The sequence below is a fragment of the Amblyomma americanum genome, chromosome 4 (assembly GCF_052857255.1).
Source record: "Amblyomma americanum isolate KBUSLIRL-KWMA chromosome 4, ASM5285725v1, whole genome shotgun sequence".
Lineage (NCBI taxonomy): Eukaryota > Metazoa > Arthropoda > Arachnida > Ixodida > Ixodidae > Amblyomma > Amblyomma americanum.
Genome location: NC_135500.1, coordinates 209,126,597 through 209,143,607, shown reverse-complemented (window position 1 = coordinate 209,143,607; position 17,011 = coordinate 209,126,597). Strand labels below are relative to the sequence as shown.

Genomic DNA, 17,011 nt, shown 5'->3' with positions numbered 1-17,011 from the left:
TGTTCATGGCAAAGCAATTATGCCATAATCAACATGCACGTTAATGTAGTCTAAAATACGATGCACAGGTGTAGAATGGTTTCTGTGATATGAAGTGCACAGATGCGTTATATCTCTCTTAACGTTGGCCAATGCTTTGGAGCAATCTAAAACATATTTCTCGTAATCTATAATCTATCTCTTGCGAAGTAAACGCTGCCTTTAATGTTTACGCTACTTTAAGCTACTGAACACTCGAAATTGAGACTGAAAAATTGTTGGCATACAAAAAGCTTTGCAGATATTCTGTGGCCGTGATACTGCCCTTTTATGCTGCCTTATTATCATATATCAAAGAGAGTGCTGTACGTCGTGTGTCAAGGTCTGCTACCTTTGTATAATCTCGATGCTCAAATGCTATTTCTATTTGTCCGTTAGGCACAGAGCAGTTTTTAATAAGGTGAGTTAATGGAAATCTTGCTGGTTAATCTCACGGAGAAAATGTTTACTTGAACGTTTCCTGTGATTACGAGCTCACTATTCGCATATATTTTCTTATTCTCCCATCCCGTGTCTTGCTTCCTCATTGTGTATGTGCTTGACTATTGGGTCCATTTGATCTGCGTAGCTTTTGATATTACTATTGGAAATGCCTCTCCATCATATGTTCTCAAAGTTGTGGGGACCTGCCCTGCAGCCCCCTGTGTTTGCTTTCCCGCGAGGCACCGTGCAGCAGCAGCCTCACCTCGAGGCGGAACGCATTCCCTTGTCAGTTACATTAACTGGCAAGAGAGGGCGCCAGCGTCGCTGCGCGAGAGACTGCTTGAAGCCCGCGCGCGGGAGAGGGCATGAGGCTCTTGGGCGGGGATCGTCGTTGCGAGCGGACGTGTCGCTCGCGGCTCCGCTCTTCGCCGGCGGGGCGAGGAAGCGACGGGGAGACCCACTCCCGTAATCCCGTCCCGTCCAGGCCGCGGAGTATCCCTTGCCCTAGTGCGGGCGAACATTCGCTCGGAACCTTGCTGGTGAGTCAGACGACCTTGATTCATTAGCGTACCTTGTTGCTAGCTGGCGTTATTGTTGCTGTAGCAATAAATGATTGTTTGTTTCAGCCAATGTGTCGTTCCTTTGTTCCCTCAGAGCAAGGCCCGCCGTGGTTGGCGTGCGCTCGGCAGCGTACGCGATCACGGGGTGGGGTCCGGGCGGCTTTGAACCGTGTCAGCCGCGATTGAGTGGGGAGAACGTACTTATCTCCCCAAGTCAACCCCACAAAGTCAAACCTAATTTCACCGGGAAAGCGCAGCACCATGTTCAGTCATCTTGTGCCATTTATGTACAGCAGGCAACTACCTTATGGCACCCTGCCCGTGTAAAAGATACAGCTTGCCTCGTGGACTAGTTCAGCAACATCTTCTTGCGTCAATATTCAGAGGCTAAGCTGTTTGTTTTGGTTTTCGAATAATAAGTTATGACCTCTAATAAAAATTTGTAGTGTTGATTCTTCTTAAGAATGTAAGAAAACCTCAATCGGCACAACCATATCTACCCCCATTGCTCTCCAGAGCTCGAAAACAGCTTCCAAACAGGGAGTGCAGATTCTGGAACTCGCCGGCTTCTCAGCGTTTTATCACGACGCGGAGTGGCGAAACAGACGAGAATAAGCACATGTGTTACATATGTCCTTCTTATCGATTAAGCGTGCACTTATTCTGGCGTGTCTCGCCACTCCGCGCTGTGATAAGGCACAGCGATAAGGAAGTGAGGTGACGAAACGGGCGATAAAGCTCACATATGCCCAAAGTACTTGCCGTTTGCAGCGTGTTTCACCGCCCTGCATCGTCAGTCACCGCTGTAGGGCCGTTTGTTCGACGCTTGTGTGATACGGTCAAACCTTGAGAGGTGTGGGTAAGCTTTTTTTATGTTTCTTAGTTTCTGTTGTGACAAGAAACTTGAAACTTCCCTGGATTCTTATAACTTTCCGTAAAGCGCAGTAAGGTTTCTAGAAGAATATTGTGCCGTTTTGAAGTCAAAAGATCAACAATATTCGTGTTGCGGAGCTTTGAGAAAGGTGCTTTTGCAAAATAACTGTTAGAGAAATGAAAATCAACTTCGGTGTTCTTTCATGCGTGTAATATTGGCTGAACCAGAAGAACTGCATGAATTTTTGTTTGCGAAAAAAATTTAGAACTATAATCTTCATTTTTTCAAATTTTTGGTGATATATTTATTAAAGAAAACTTTATTTGTATCCTGATTCGCCTAGTTAAATAGATGGGATAGCATAATTTTAGAAATCCTGTCGGTTTTCTCAGTTTTTTTTCTAAAGGTTGACGAGAAAAATTTCTTTAAATGCAATAAAACTGCGCTTTCAAAAACTGCCGTTTTAACGTTGGTCGCGCAGTACCAACCCTAAAATGACTATGGTTTCTGGCCTTAACATCGAATGCCGTTTTTATCAAGTTGAATTCTGTGTGTGTCAACGCCACATTACAAAATACATCTGATAAAGCACACTGGTTTACTGAAAACATGGGCTTCTGTCAAGAGAAACGAAGCATCGATGCCTTCGCGATGTATTCAGGAAGCATCAAGCAAATGCCAGGCTTTGTAAACTACAAAGAGTAGGCTTCACGCCCAGCAAAATAACTAATTGCGGTTTAACACTGACAAAGAGGGTCAGTGCACTACAAATCGAATTATTTAACGTTTAATATTTTCCACCAGTATGCTGTGCCTGTGTAGACCCGCTTTAAGAGACCTTTTCTTTATTTTCAAACAAAAACGTTATTCAAACGCATTCTGCCTCAGGTTGCCCTTAATTAAAGAGTGAATTGACGTGGTTTGAATCATTTCAAAAGATCTTACACTGCTCATACAAGCACGCTGTTTGGAAGATATGTTCACAAATTAATTTTGGTCAGCTTTGCTTACGATCCTCTCTTAAGAATTTGCCGGGTGTACCCCTTGGAGATTGAGACAAATAGCTGGGTCTTAAAAATAAGCGCAACGCACTACAGGCGAGATGGAAGAAGACGCAACGAGTGCTATTTAAGAATTGTTCTGGTAGTCAGCGATTGTGTTTCCTTTCTTCGTCCTTGTCTCTTGTGTCGCGCTGAACGTCGACACGCTCGAGCGTTTCTTTCTCCCGCTAAACGACGCGTACGCTATGACGTCATCCGCGCAGGCTCCACACCACAAGGCGCCATGTTTGGAACGTATGGGCTGCAATGTAAGCCATGCTACCACTGTACATCTACCTTGAATGCAGCTGCAGCTATGAATGACCGCGCGTCACTGTCACAATTGGGTACGTGTACACATCGCCATACGCAAACTCAGACGCAGTGAAAGCAAATCTGCTGAAGTCGTCGAACGTACAGGCTGAGGATACGAAGTCTAGCATGGACGAAGCCGTCTCTTTGTACTGGGCGCGCGGGAAGACACCGGAGCAGCAAATCGTCGTTCAGTAGCGTACGGTCAGGTCAGGCATCGAGATAAAGAAGCATGAAGGTAGCCTTGTGCCTACTCCAAGAAAATCCTCGCTAATTGCTCCTTGATAAATCGCGTTTAATAATTGACTGCTTAACTACCGTCCCATTTCCCTTACCAGCGTACCCCGAAAACTCATGGAACACGTCATATACTCCAATGTTATGAGCTGCCTCGACTGTCACAACTTTTTTCATCCTGATATACAGTGTTCTAAAAAGGCTTTTCATGCGAAACACAGCTGGCCATTTTTGTTCATGATTTGCATGCTAATCTTGACTCTCACCTACAGACCAATGCTATTTTTCTGGACTATGCAAAAGTTCGGCAAGGTTCCTCACAAACGCTTTCTACTAAAACTTTCACATTTGAACCTCCCCTCTAATATCTTTAAATTGATAGATGAATTCTTGACTAACCGCTCACAGTACGTCACCGTTAACAATCACAACTCCAATCCTATCCCAGTAACGTCAGGTGTCCCGCAAGGGTCTGTCCTCGGTCCGTTCCTGTTTTTAATTTATATCAACGATTTACCAACGCATGTTTGTAGTAATATTCGCATGTTCGCCGATGACTCTGTAATTTATCGAAAGGTTAATAACGCTTCTGACCAAACATCTCTTCAAGACGACCTTTACCGTATTCAGGAATGGTGTGCGAATTGGTTAATGAAACTTAACCCTCAACAATGTAAAATTTTGTCCTTCACGCGTCGCCGCAACCCACTTCATTTCCCGTACGTCATAGCTAACGTCCCTGTACACCTGGTTCTATCATACAAGTACCTAGGCATTACCTTGTGTAGCGACTTGTACTGGAGCACACACGTTACGAACATCATTTCATCCGCTAATAAAACACTTGGATGTTTAAAACGTCATCTCCGCCAAGCCCCTAAACATATGAAGTTATTAGCGTACAAATCCCTTGTCAGACCAAATTTAGAATACGCCTCACCCATCTGGAACCCGCACCAAGCGTACCTAATGAATGCACTCGAATCAGTCCAAAACAGAGCAGCCAGATTCATCCATTTATCATATTCTTACGACATCAGTGGGCGAGCGTTGAAAGCTGAATCCGACTTATTGCCCTTATCAATTCGTCTCCGCATTGCCAGCCTTTGCTTGTTTCACAAATTTTTCCATAGTTCACTAGGTCGCGCACCTTATATCGTCCCGCCAGCCCGAATATCTAATCGCCCTCGTCATCCTTTTCAAGTTTCCCGACCTCGTGCCCGAACTACCACCTTTGCCGCATCATTTTTTTCCCGTACTGCAGCAGACTGGAACGACCTACCCAACGACATCGCAGCCATCACGTGCTCATCCAACTTTGCTAACAATGTTACCAGTCATATTTCGTTGTGTTGACAGTTGTTGACGAAAATATATGTACCCACCCCTTATGTAATACCCCTCGTGAGTCTTTAAATTAATAAAATGAAATGAAAGTGAGCAGCATTTAAGGGGTACTCACCAAAGCAAGGAACATATTAAGATTTGGCCCGTTATCTTTTATGTGGAACATTATAGAATGCATGTTAAAACTTAAAAAAGAGCATCAATAGTTATATTTAGTTCGTGGTAGGAGTTAAGATCGTTAACTAACAATGATCGTTGGGTGTCGCATGAAAGCTCTTTTAAAAAGCCACGTTGGCTAGAATGAAAGAATTCCACCGAAACAAGAACTTGACGATGTTAGATTAAATCACACGCTTCATTAGTTTCCAACAGATGCTGGTGAGGGATATGTGATGGTGTCTTTAAAAGAACATGCACATCAAGCAAACTGCCTCAGTTTACTTCTGTTCGTGCATTAAGTTAAAAGAAAAAGAAGGACCTGGTTTGGAAACTGGAATGATATTACTAAACTTTGAAAGCACACCTGATGAAAATGACTGCTGAAACAGGTGGCTCAAGATGACGCTTGCATTGCTGTTCGCATGTCTTAGTACTTCAGAATTTAACCCGCCAACACCAGATGAAGATGTGTTTTTTTCCATTACGGCTATTCTTCTTACGGCTATTTCCCAAGCGTAGAGCATACCCGTCATCTAACTCCATTGCAAACAAGCGCTTCTACAGGTGTGTGTATTTCTGCTCCACGTGCTCGCCGGACGGCTGGCCTTGATCGACGATATCAAACCTTCGCCGAGTGGAATGGGCACAAACAAATAGAAATATGTGAAAACTCGCACGATAGCGGCTAAGTGGTGGACGTAAAGCAGACTGGACCTAATGAAGGCCGAAGCACAGCTTTGCACAAGGTCGGCGCGCCGCCTTCACTTAGCATGCAGTCCGGAAAGGCAGCAGCTATCACCGCAGCGGCAGCTCTGTGCGTGCGCACGAAACGGTATACGCAACCGTCTAGGCTGGTAAAAAAAAAAAACAGAAACTGAAAAGAGAGCGTCACATGCGCATTCCATCGCGTACGCAGGACAGCAGTGTTGTCTCTCCCTGCCATGAAACTGTGCGTCTGCGCTGTCAGCTCCGGAGGCCCATGCCTTTCGAAGGCTATTGCCTATGTGTCGCCGATTCGTTCGAGCAGTGTTACTGGCTTTCACGTGTTTTATTTCTACTGTGATGACACAGTATATGACCGTTGTAGGATTACGAAGAATATACACAACGTCTCTAGAGAAGATTGCGGATACTGCACTGAAACGTACGTAGAGAGCGCGATAATGTGTTTGGCCTGTGGTAGGTGCGCCAGGTATAAGTAACGTGTTGTTGCATGGATATGTTGAAACATGCAGTTTCCATAGCTACGAAAAGCCGTCCTCCTATGGAATACTGAGCAGCAATCTCGGAGTTCAATGACCATAGACCCTGTATTGTATTATAGAGATGGTGATTGATGAAGAGGTGCTGGCAGTGGGAAGCGTATTGAACACGTTTTCTTGTTTCTGACGCAGCGGCAAGAGCTGAAAGCACTGGTATTCGAAGACCTAGACTGCCGTTGAAAGCTGATCAGCAGGTGGCGCTGCGCACACTACAACCGCCCGAGTGAGTGATCCTGCCAGGCTTTATTTATTTATTTATTTATTTATTTATTTATTTATTTATTTATTTATTTATTTATTTATTTATTTATTTATGCAGATTCCTATAGTGCCACAAGGGCATTATAGCAGGGGGGGGGGGACATAATAGTAAAACATATGCCTAAAATAAGCATGTTACAATACTGAAAGCAAGCAGTATAATACAGTTAGCGGAAAAACCGAAATGTCCGCGCGAGAAAAACAGGCATAAGAGGATTCACAACCATCTACGTCAAAGTGGGCGCCAGCAAAGACGAACTCGGAAAACGTCTCACACTGGAAAACGCTCTTGGGAAGCCTGTTCCGGTGAGAACAAGTATGCGAGAAAAAAAGAATTACATAAGACATCAGTTTGACAGCGCATTTCGAGGGCCTTCAGGTCACGATCACGTCGTTGAGAAATAAAGCTGGGAGGCAAAATTTACAGGTTCTTGTTATTACCCTGTGATAAGAGTATATTTGGCAAAAAAGTTCTAATTTTACAGTTAGTCGCCGATGTGCCAGTGTTTTCCACCCAAGGGTTTCCTTAACTAAAGTAATAATACTACATAAGTTACGGTTGCCGGAAACAAACCTGACAGCGCGGTTTTGGAAGCATTCAAGTTTTTCCAAAAGAGCTTTGAGGGTCCATGTCGCACAAGCATTCTCGAGTATTGGACGTACCTTAGATATGTACAGCTGTTCTTTTAATTTTCGCCTAATCAAGTTGAGCGTTCTAGACGATTTTAAGGTCAAACATTCAATGTGTCGGTTCCCTGTTAAGTTTTTTGTTAAATGGACCCCGAGGTATTTGTAATGTTAGACTTTTCAAGTGACTCATATGAGCCTATTACGCTTAATGTGACCTAATTTAAATCAATCTTTTCTTGTCACTCCCTTAACTTTTCATCATATTCTGCTGCCTTTAGCGTGGAAGCAAAAGGCGTTTCTAATACCGACCGCGGAGTGTAAGGTTATCCAGGGTTATTCCACAGTTATGCGGCTCCGACAGTCACATCTCAATATAACTGGCGGCGCCTGAAGACCGCCAGCACGCACGCATGCACGCACGTAGACAGACACACAAGCAGAAAAGGAAAAAAAACGCTTGCAGGAAATGGCAGTGAAAGCATAACAAATGTCTGCTGATAAAGGTATCTCAATAGGCACCATTTTAGTTCGAGGGCTTAAATCAGTGTTGCTTTTCCAACGCAGCACAGTCGGGCACAGGATGTCCAACTAACAAGAGGTGACTATTGCACCGCTGCCGAATTTGGAACATGTGGCGCGGACGGAACTCGGAGAGACAACGGAAACCAAGGAGAAATGTCTGTCGGAGTTGAGAGAGCTAATGACCGGTAAGTCTGTGGAGGTAATATTAGCAGAGATCAGAGCGCACGCAGAAAATGTGTGCTCTTACTCGTGCCAGATGACTACTTCGCAAGCGACTGCGCTTGAGTTTTGTTAAAGGCATCATGTGCCGTTGAAGGCGCATTATACCATGCTATTTGCATATCCATTTTGCTTTAAAGAAATAATGACCCATGAACTCGCTGAAGAAGGCTCCTTCGTTACACGCTAGCGTGAGCCGAAAGTAGCCGGTATGACTAGTGATATTGTGACTGTCAGTATTATAGTAATACGCGAACGTCCACTTAAAATACGTGATTTCCTTTGCCAGTCGCAAATTATAACACAGAAGGTAAGAAAGAGGCAACGTCACCCGCCATTTACTCGTATTTAAGCATGTCGTTTCTCTGATATTCCATTTGGTAGGACAGAAGAGCAGAGAAAAATGCAAAAACCGCTAACTTGAAACGCGAATTGAGGTGTAAATGTGCGTAACCAGCAGCTGGAGCTAATTTAAAAAAAATAAAGCATTAGAGCCGGGACAATAGGTGAAGGGCGTTCGGCTGCCTAAAGTACAGCAAATGTTCGCAGCACAGAAAGGAATAGTTCCTAATGGGTTTGTGACGCGCCATACGAGAACAAGCTAGCGGCAAGAAAGGTCTGCAATTTTGACACAAGTTCCCCCGCTCGCTGCCATCTTCTCTACTTCGATTCTGCGACAATATTGGTTAGTCTTGTCGAATGCGCGAACCTATATGCTTCCGCGGTGCAGGTTGGATGGCGCCAAATAATGCACGAGCCTGCTGTTGTTATTCATTATATGCCATTTTTCACTATTTGAATCCCTGCTCCAAAAAGGAGGACCTAACTACAAGATGGGTATAAGCAGCTATGATCGCTGCAGTGGTGCGAGTGAACCCTTGAATCATGCCACTTTGAATTATTGGTGGCTGATTTATGCGTTTATCAATAACACTACTTCTGTGTGATGTTCAATTTCTCGTTGGGGCAAATAAGTTTGCGAATCTTGGCATCACGAATATTCGTTCATTTTGTCGTCGATGAGGGCACTGGTTCAAAAATGAGATCAACGAGGTTTGTTTCCGTGTCATCAGCTGATCACATTTTATTTTTGGGAAAATTTTAGATTGTGTTTTGACGTTAACCGCTGGCTGCACGCGACTCGCCGCCGACAGTGCCTTGGAATGGCAACAGACGAGAAGTTTCTGCACCGGTTTCTTCGGGCTCGGAAGTACAACGTGTAGACGGCCTTCACTACTCTTCGGAAGTACTTCTGCGTGAGGAAGAGCATGCCAGAATACTTCGAGAATCTGACTCCTTCGAACCTTCTGTAGGAAACTATCATCCTCAACAACCCTCTCGCGATGTTGTTGTCCAAGTACAGAGACGCCCATGGAAGGGCTGTTGATATGCTAAAATATGGTGGGTCTCGTTTGCCAGCTAACTAATCACAGTCTTCCCTTAGAAAACTTCGCGCCATCCTACCCATCTTTGTCTGATAATATTTATTTATTTATTTTATTTACTTACCCTCAGGGTATTTAGGCGTTACAGAGGGGAAATGAATTTACAAGTGCAAACCACAAAAAACAGCAGTTAAGAAATTAAACATAGTCACAGGCACACGCTTATATAAAATCAGTAACAGCATTACGAAAGCAGCATTACACATAACAAACTTAGAAGGTTTAGCCTCTTAGGCGAAACACCCTTTATAGGCGCTAGCACGGGCAGGCGAACAAGGCCTTTTCCTTTTAAATTAACTCTTTTCTTCCCTTCACTTAAGAATCATGGAACAGTGGCATCTGCTCGATCGCTGACCTCGTCAAGGTAGCTCTGATAATGGCATATTGCATGTTACTGGACGATGAGACGCAGATCCGGGGCTTCGTGTCTGTGATCGACCTGGAAGGCTTGAGCCTGTCTCAAACTGCTCACGCTCCACCTTCCCTCCTCAAGAAGTGGGTCCACATTCTACAGGCAAGGGTCAACTCCACACAAAACTGCTCTAGTGTGTCTCTTAATTTCTACTCAGATACTTATAGAGACGGACCAGCTCATCCTGGGCACCTGCCAATCCTGCAATATTGTGCGGCTTCCTGATGGCACCTGTCTGACTCTATGTGAGTCAGTCTTTAGAGCAGTGAATTACAGACGCAAAAATTAAATTTAGCACCCTTCAGAAATTGGCAAGTTTTCGTGCTGGTTGAAGCGGAGCCAATTTCACTCGTCTCCCACCCCATTTGGAGGCTGTTACAGAAACGTCCGACTGGCTTCGCAGGATGACTGCACAGATGTCGTGAAGGATCTCATTTAAAAAAGAAATGAATGCACCTGGGAGAAAATAGCTGAACTTATGGTAGTCTGACATATGGCGTCAAGAGGCAAAAACCACTCACGGCGCGAAAAGCCACACAAGGCAGCCCTCGCAAACAACGAAGACAGAATAAAAGCTAGTTTTGTATCTCACAATATACGACGTCTGCTCGCTCTCAGGGCGCAACTGCATTAAACGAGAGGCCTAGTTAAAAGGCCAGTCAAGTGCTCACAAAGCACGAGCAGGATAATATTGCGCGAGCTGCTTTATGTTGTACAAGGGGAGTTCCCAATACTGGTGCAATGCAAAAAAAAAAAACACGTGGTTGTTAATACAACGGCAGTTAATGCAAAACGCATATCGTTGAAAAGTTTGTTGGAAATTTCTAACGATTATGTGCTTTTTGTAGATCAGTAGAATAAAAAAAATAATCACGCGCATGATGCTTCTATGGCTGCATATAAAAAACTTAACTGTGATGAGAACAAAACACTTCAACATTGTTATTCCCAGACATTGAAAACATCGGCTAAAAGTGATGAGCTTTTATTAGTTAGTCATTAATTGTGTCTCCACTGCAGAATTGAAAAGAAAAATCCAGAAAAGATGATTACAGTATACCGTACAGTATACAGTACAGCGCTTGTCTTGCCTTTGTCCCGCCTTTGTTACGCTGTTCACCACCATGAATGCTTACCAACTCGCCCAAATTTGAGCATTACCTAACTGTAGCCAATTTTGATAATTTATAAATGTCTAAGGAGTATACGAAGGAGAATGCAGCAAACAAAGAGTTAAATAAAAAAGTGATCGACACCTCCCAGCGCAGAATTATGCCAAACCGGAAGTTTGGGATCTTCGTGCCGTTGGGATAAGCTTTTGCATCAATTTAGCTTTCAGCAGTAATCCTGCATCTCGGGCAGCTGACCCTTTCAGCTTGCGTTGATCAACGCGGTGGAAAAGACCGTTGCTTGAAGTATATCAGCGATTAGTGTAGGTCTGCGCAAAGAAATGAAAATTATCCGCATTTTTAAACTTTGTTTCATACGCAATACACAGGGCATGACAGGGTTTACATGGCAACTAATCAATTAAAGCTTTAGTCCAATCTTTTTAGGCGAAGAATGAAAGCCAGAAAATAATTACTATTAGTTACGTCGTAGCAATAATTCGGGTGTCATCACTATATAGGCGAGCGGCATCACTTAAGGGGATATTTATTTTAATAATAATAATAATAATAATTGCTTTTTGGGGGGAAAGGAAATGGCGCAGTATCTGTCTCATATATCGTTGGACACCTGAACCGCGCCGTAAGGGAAGGGATAAAAGAGGGATTGAAAGAAGAAAGGAATAGATAGGTGCCGTAGTGGAGGGTTCCGGAATAATTTCGACCACCTGGGGATCTTTAACGTGCACTGACATCGCACAGCACACGGGCACCTTAGCGTTTTTCCTCCATAAAAACGCAGCCGCCGCGGTCGGGTTCGAACCCGGGAACTTCGGATCAGTAGTCGAGCGCCCTAACCACTGAGCCACCGCGGCGGGGCATATTTAATTTAAGATGTCCTTTTTGGCGCATGAGTAAAGTTATACGGCATGTGACGTTTTCTTATCGCTCTCAAATACAATGTGCAGCCAATATTGATGCAACCAGAGTACTCTTTGATATGCTGTGATGTATTAGCTGGTTCGAGATAAAGATAAGTCGCCTGGTTTTGCAACAAACTACTTCTAATAACGTTTTTCTTTTTTTTTTTCAGGACTGTTATCCAATACGGTTGAAAGCCATCTACGTGACGAATAATCCTTCAATATATAAAATTCTGTTTCACATCATCAAGCCCTTTCTGAAATCTAAGCTCTTGCAACGGGTAAATACAACTAATCATAGTTGGTAAAACTATGCGCAGTAGGGGTCGAAGACAGACTAACATGGCAGTGAACTAGCACTTAAAGTGTTTGATTAAAAGAGGTCTTGAGAAACAGAAGCCAAGCCTCGCATGTTCTGTGAGAGCCTTGAAACCAAGGAGCACGGCACACATGTGCAAACTCTTTATGACGCAAGGGCAGGTGTGGCGAACTTACATTTCCATCACCGCATTTCTGGCAAGTAGTTATCGGACATCACTTCTTGAAGGTGCCCGATCGAGCATAGGGGTATGAGATCAAATAGATGGCGTCGACTAACAGAATAGCGACCATGAAAATTAGGAGAGGGAATAAAGTTTTTCGATTCCAGCTTTGAATCGTAATACTAAGAAACCGTTAATTTCTTCCAGGTTCGATTTTCGGGAAGTGACCCAAGAACGTTCCATGGCCTGCTTCCGCCAGATTGCATACAGGCTGAGTTTGGCAGCACGCACGAGGACTTCGACTGCAGCAGCCAGCACAAGGAACTACAAAATGCGACCGACTATTTCGAGCACATAAATGGTTGCGGCTTCCGTAGGTAGCGAGCAGCAATTAGGCCGCTCACACCTGTGCAGATGTGATGCGGAGCTGGCTTTAGAAGAATGTGATGAACGAATGAAAGACTTTATTAATCGGCAAAATAAAATTGTTAGAAGAGTTCGAGCGGTTGCCCGGACATCTTCAGCCCTTTCTTCTTCGTACTTTTAAAGGGGCTATGAAAGGGGGCCTCAACAATGATAAGATATGCCCAGGATGCCAAAGGACGTGGCGTCACAAATATCCACCAGCAATTTCTTTTTTTATGTGTTTTGTGGGAGCTGAATTATGTGAAGGCAAAATCTGAATTTACGCGCCTGCGCGCCTTATTCGCTCCTCTCGTCACTTTTTGCGCGCAGGAAGACTGGTCCGCCGGCCCCACGCACCCGGCCCCTCCGCCGGCCACCGACGCGCGCGGGATTTCTCCAGAAGGCGGAGCCAAAGTCTCCTAAACCGGTTTGGCGTTGGCGGAGCTGGCACGGAGAACCAACGATAGCAGTCCGTTTGTGACGTAACGAGGGATATATGAGGCGTTTCGCCGGCATTGCTTGTCGCTGTGAGGCGCGGAAGCGAGAGTTTTTAAAATTGTATTGTAAGTTATCGGATCGCTTTTGAGGGGCTGTACGGGGCATGAACGCTCGGTGTTCTTTACTCTACATAATTAAAGCATTGTATAGCCAGCCTCAACATCAACAAGCCATAACAGATGGGTGTGGAATCGCGACCTCTCTGTGTAAGCATTTGAGGCACCCCGGGTAAACCACCTGAACATTCTGAACTCCGATGTATAGAGTCGGTGAAGGGATTCTGAGCTCTCGTGAAAAAAATATCGAAATGTAGCAGTTAAGACCAGTAACGCGTTTCCGTTTCATCAGAAAGTGTTTCGTGTTGCTATGTACAGTCGTCTGGTGGGGCAGTGATGCACTGGTGAGAATGTTCCGGAAGTGTAAAGAGGAGAATTTTCATAAGCCTAAAAATGTCTGGAACTACTCGTGAGCAATAAATTTCCCGCTATCCATCGTTGCGTCGTGGGAACTGTGGGAGAAGACTGCGCATTGGGGGTAGATTTTCGTAAGAACGTGTTATATAGGAACGCATTTGCGAAATCTCATCTGACGGGCATTTCAATTTTACACCTCAGTGTCTCCCCCCATCCCCACCCAAACTTTTCTTCGTAACTGTACAACATTTCATCAAAACTGCAGTGCCAACCCTTACCCAATCCTATCTTCGTTTCTTCTGTGTGCTGTCTCAACGCTAGGAGCTTCGTTCTAGCGTCAACTTTGCATTCACCTCTGAGTTATTTCTTGCAACTTCACGAAAGGAAAATGACGATGATTTGGCTCTTAATTTTAATTTTATCTTATCTTGCTTGTTTTAATGATATACATTCCTTTTTGATACATGACGGATGCCAACAGCCACATCTTTTCTCTTCACGTGTATTCATTTTTGACATTTTACTATGTCATAGGAGCACACGCTTTATTGAGTAAATGTTGGATGAACAATTCGGCCAATTTCTTTACATAAATATAAATCAATATACCTGTCGTTTTTTCCTCTTTTAACATCTTACTCGTTCATATCATTCAGTACGGCGAATAAAGATCAACGACAGTAAAGATCAGCAGGAAATAAAGATTTCTTATGTGCGCACGTGCCCGACTGAGTGCGATTAAAGGTATAATATACCTGATTTTGTTCCTTCTCCAGGAAGAAGAGAAATAGGTTTTTTTTAGAGGAAGGCAAAGAGGCCAGATTGAGCAATGATTACTTCGTCTGCTACTCTGCAAAAGAGAAGAATAGAAGATAGAGGGTTGCGATGACTATCGGATAAGTGACGGTAGCTGCTTATGTGCGGAGCATTGGGGCATGCTAAAAACTCCCTGCCGCATCAGACCCAGCCCGTCCCTTCCCATCAAAAACGATCTGCAAGTTAACAGGACCCCTGTCTTTGCGTCTTCCAATCTATCAGATATATATATATATATATATATATATATATATATATATATATATATATATATATATATATATATATATATATATATATATATATATATATATACTATTAGTACTCCTATTCCCGTCTAAACGTTCCTGTTTCCAGCAATTAACCGCCAGTGTCGCGGCCGCTCTGGTATGTGCCGGCATTATATTTGAGGCCAACCAATCAAGAAAGTTAGCAGTTAATCTAAAGTTCCGCCAACTGCGAACTTTTTGGACGGTCCTGTTGTATTACATTGGGATACAAAACCGGATTGATTGGAAGGAAAAACGGAACTCTGTCAGTGCAGTCCAGAACTTCAAATATTCGTGTGTATGACGTCGCTTGCTCTGGATTTGTCTTAGCCACCCCTGGACAGCAACTTCGCAGTTCTTTCCACGTAGACGTTACATGCGCTGGAACTCAGGCAACTCTGAGCGTGTACAGTTTTTTTTGGAGAGATAGAGGACGGGGAGGAAACAGTGTAGGCCAAGGACAGCACGTACGGAAGTGTATTGAAAAATCAACAAAAAAATATAATCCCAAACAGCGCGAGCTGGCTGAACGGTGCACAACCTTGGATGCAAGGTCCTTTGAGTTCGAGAGACAGATAGGGACACCATACACTGCGAGCAGTTATGTAACACCGCACTGAGACGAAGCGGGCACAGTCTGCACTGGCTTAGAGGTGGGTGGATTCTCCGCATCATTTTTATTCCTGAGATAGCTGCGTTACATGTTCAGTGCAATGTTTAGTTGCGTCTAGTGCTTGTAAATTCTTGGTAAATGTTATTTCTAACCAATTAAAATTATAGCATGTCCTAGAAGAAAAAAAATCTTTGCATTTGTAGTTTTTCACCATGTGGTTTGCGTAAAACACGCAGTACAATAACGTTAACTGGAGTTATCGGCACTGCCCATTGGAGAAAAGTAGTGTTTGCAGCTCAGTCAAAGTTTCATCTTTAGCTTGCAGCGTTTGGAAGGGTATGAGTGTTCGTACTTATCAAGAAACATGTTTGAGTTGTTTATGTTGTGTAATAAATCAAATACTCAAGTGCTAGCTGGGAAAGCTAGCATCTCGCCAGCGATATAAAATAGTCTGGAGGTCCAATTTATACATCGGTGCATACTGCGCATTGTTCATTATTTGTGTCATGTGGGCAGCATGCTGAAAATGGAGGTAACTGCAGGCACCTCCAGCCCTTAGCAAGTGTGTTGTGCCAAAAAAACATAGTTTCGAAGGGCCATAAATGGCAACAAAACATTCTACAAGATGGATCGTCTCCCCGAGATCGGATACATGTAAATCTACGAAAAAAGCAAAGGTTTAATAAATACTAAAAGTGATTTTATAAAAAAAAAACAAGCAAGGAGGATGTGTTAGCAAACAGGAGCAAAGCAGTGCGGAAACAGAATAGTGGCGTGGAAGTTACTATATTGGGCATGTAAAGATAGTGCATGTTGTGGATTGCGTTTCGGTAACTCACTGAGAATCTACAGGGTGATTTGTTAACAATCAACAGATTGCTATTTTAAAAATTGTTTGAGATATCTCGGTGCGGTCTGTGCGGGTGTATTGCACGACAAGGGGGGCATTATGTAAGCCGATAGCTCAGATTTAGACGAGTAACTAACTAAAATCAACTAATCAAGTTATTTTTGGTTTTAGGGGGCAAGGCTATACTGCAAAATTGAAGGCCGCAAACATCGAAGGTGAGCCCTTCAAGAGCAATTCAGCGCTACTTTTCTCAGACGAGAACTCAGACAGACTTGATAGGACGGGCGCTGACTCCAACTAAGGTTATTGAAACGCACACTCGTTGCATTTATTTAGAACGAAGACAGTGATGGCATGTACATTTATGATCACAGAATGTTTTCTGCTCTCTTTAATCTACAATGATTTTTTTTTGCTATGTTCTAAAATGCGCATTGCGCTCACTGCCTGGGCTCACGCGTAGAGTAGCAATTGATAAAACCGGCTCCCCATTGCTAGGGTATAGCCAACGGCTTTAGCGGCACCACTGTCCGTGACAGATTGTGCGCGTCGCAGGAGCGTCCCAGCTAATGCCGAGCAAAGGTCAACGCGAGTAATGAGGTCGACCGTATGAGTGACTTCGCCGTGTTATCGAGTCTGCCACGAGCGCACGCCACGAACTGTCGCAGTCGACGCACATACTGCATGAACCCTTGCGCACGCAATCATTCGCAAAGTACTCGAGCGTGCGGACTTCCGTAAAAGCGGGTCGAGGTCGCAGCAGCGAATGCGGCTTTTGTATAGGAGGTATTCACTGAGGCCGCGCTACCAGACGGCGCGAGCGTCGCCGCGGCAAACGCGCAATGTTTGCGGTCGTTTCACGAAAGCTCGCGCAGTGTCACGGTACGCCGT

At 44.1% G+C, this 17,011-nt stretch overlaps 1 protein-coding gene and 1 long non-coding RNA gene across 7 annotated transcripts in view; both read left to right on the top strand.

Moving 5' to 3' along the window:
* Nucleotides 1–817: 817 nt before the first annotated feature.
* On the top strand, nucleotides 818–12,786 carry LOC144129217 (uncharacterized). Of its 6 annotated transcripts, none has more exons than XR_013313892.1 (5): nucleotides 818–1,001; nucleotides 6,386–6,476; nucleotides 7,714–7,851; nucleotides 11,945–12,055; nucleotides 12,464–12,786. It is a non-coding gene; the product is annotated as an uncharacterized LOC144129217 (long non-coding RNA). The 6 variants fall into 6 exon arrangements; XR_013313889.1 differs by having other exon boundaries at nucleotides 819–1,001; nucleotides 6,393–6,476; nucleotides 7,709–7,851; XR_013313887.1 differs by having other exon boundaries at nucleotides 819–1,001; nucleotides 7,709–7,851.
* Nucleotides 12,787–16,296: 3,510 nt separating this feature from the next.
* Nucleotides 16,297–17,011, top strand: part of LOC144129215 (alpha-tocopherol transfer protein-like) — a 32,812-nt gene continuing 32,097 nt past the window's right edge. Inside the window, exon 1 of the mRNA XM_077663200.1 lies at nucleotides 16,297–16,335. The gene's annotated coding sequence lies outside the window, so the exon portion shown is untranslated. The remainder of the gene's footprint in view (nucleotides 16,336–17,011) is intronic.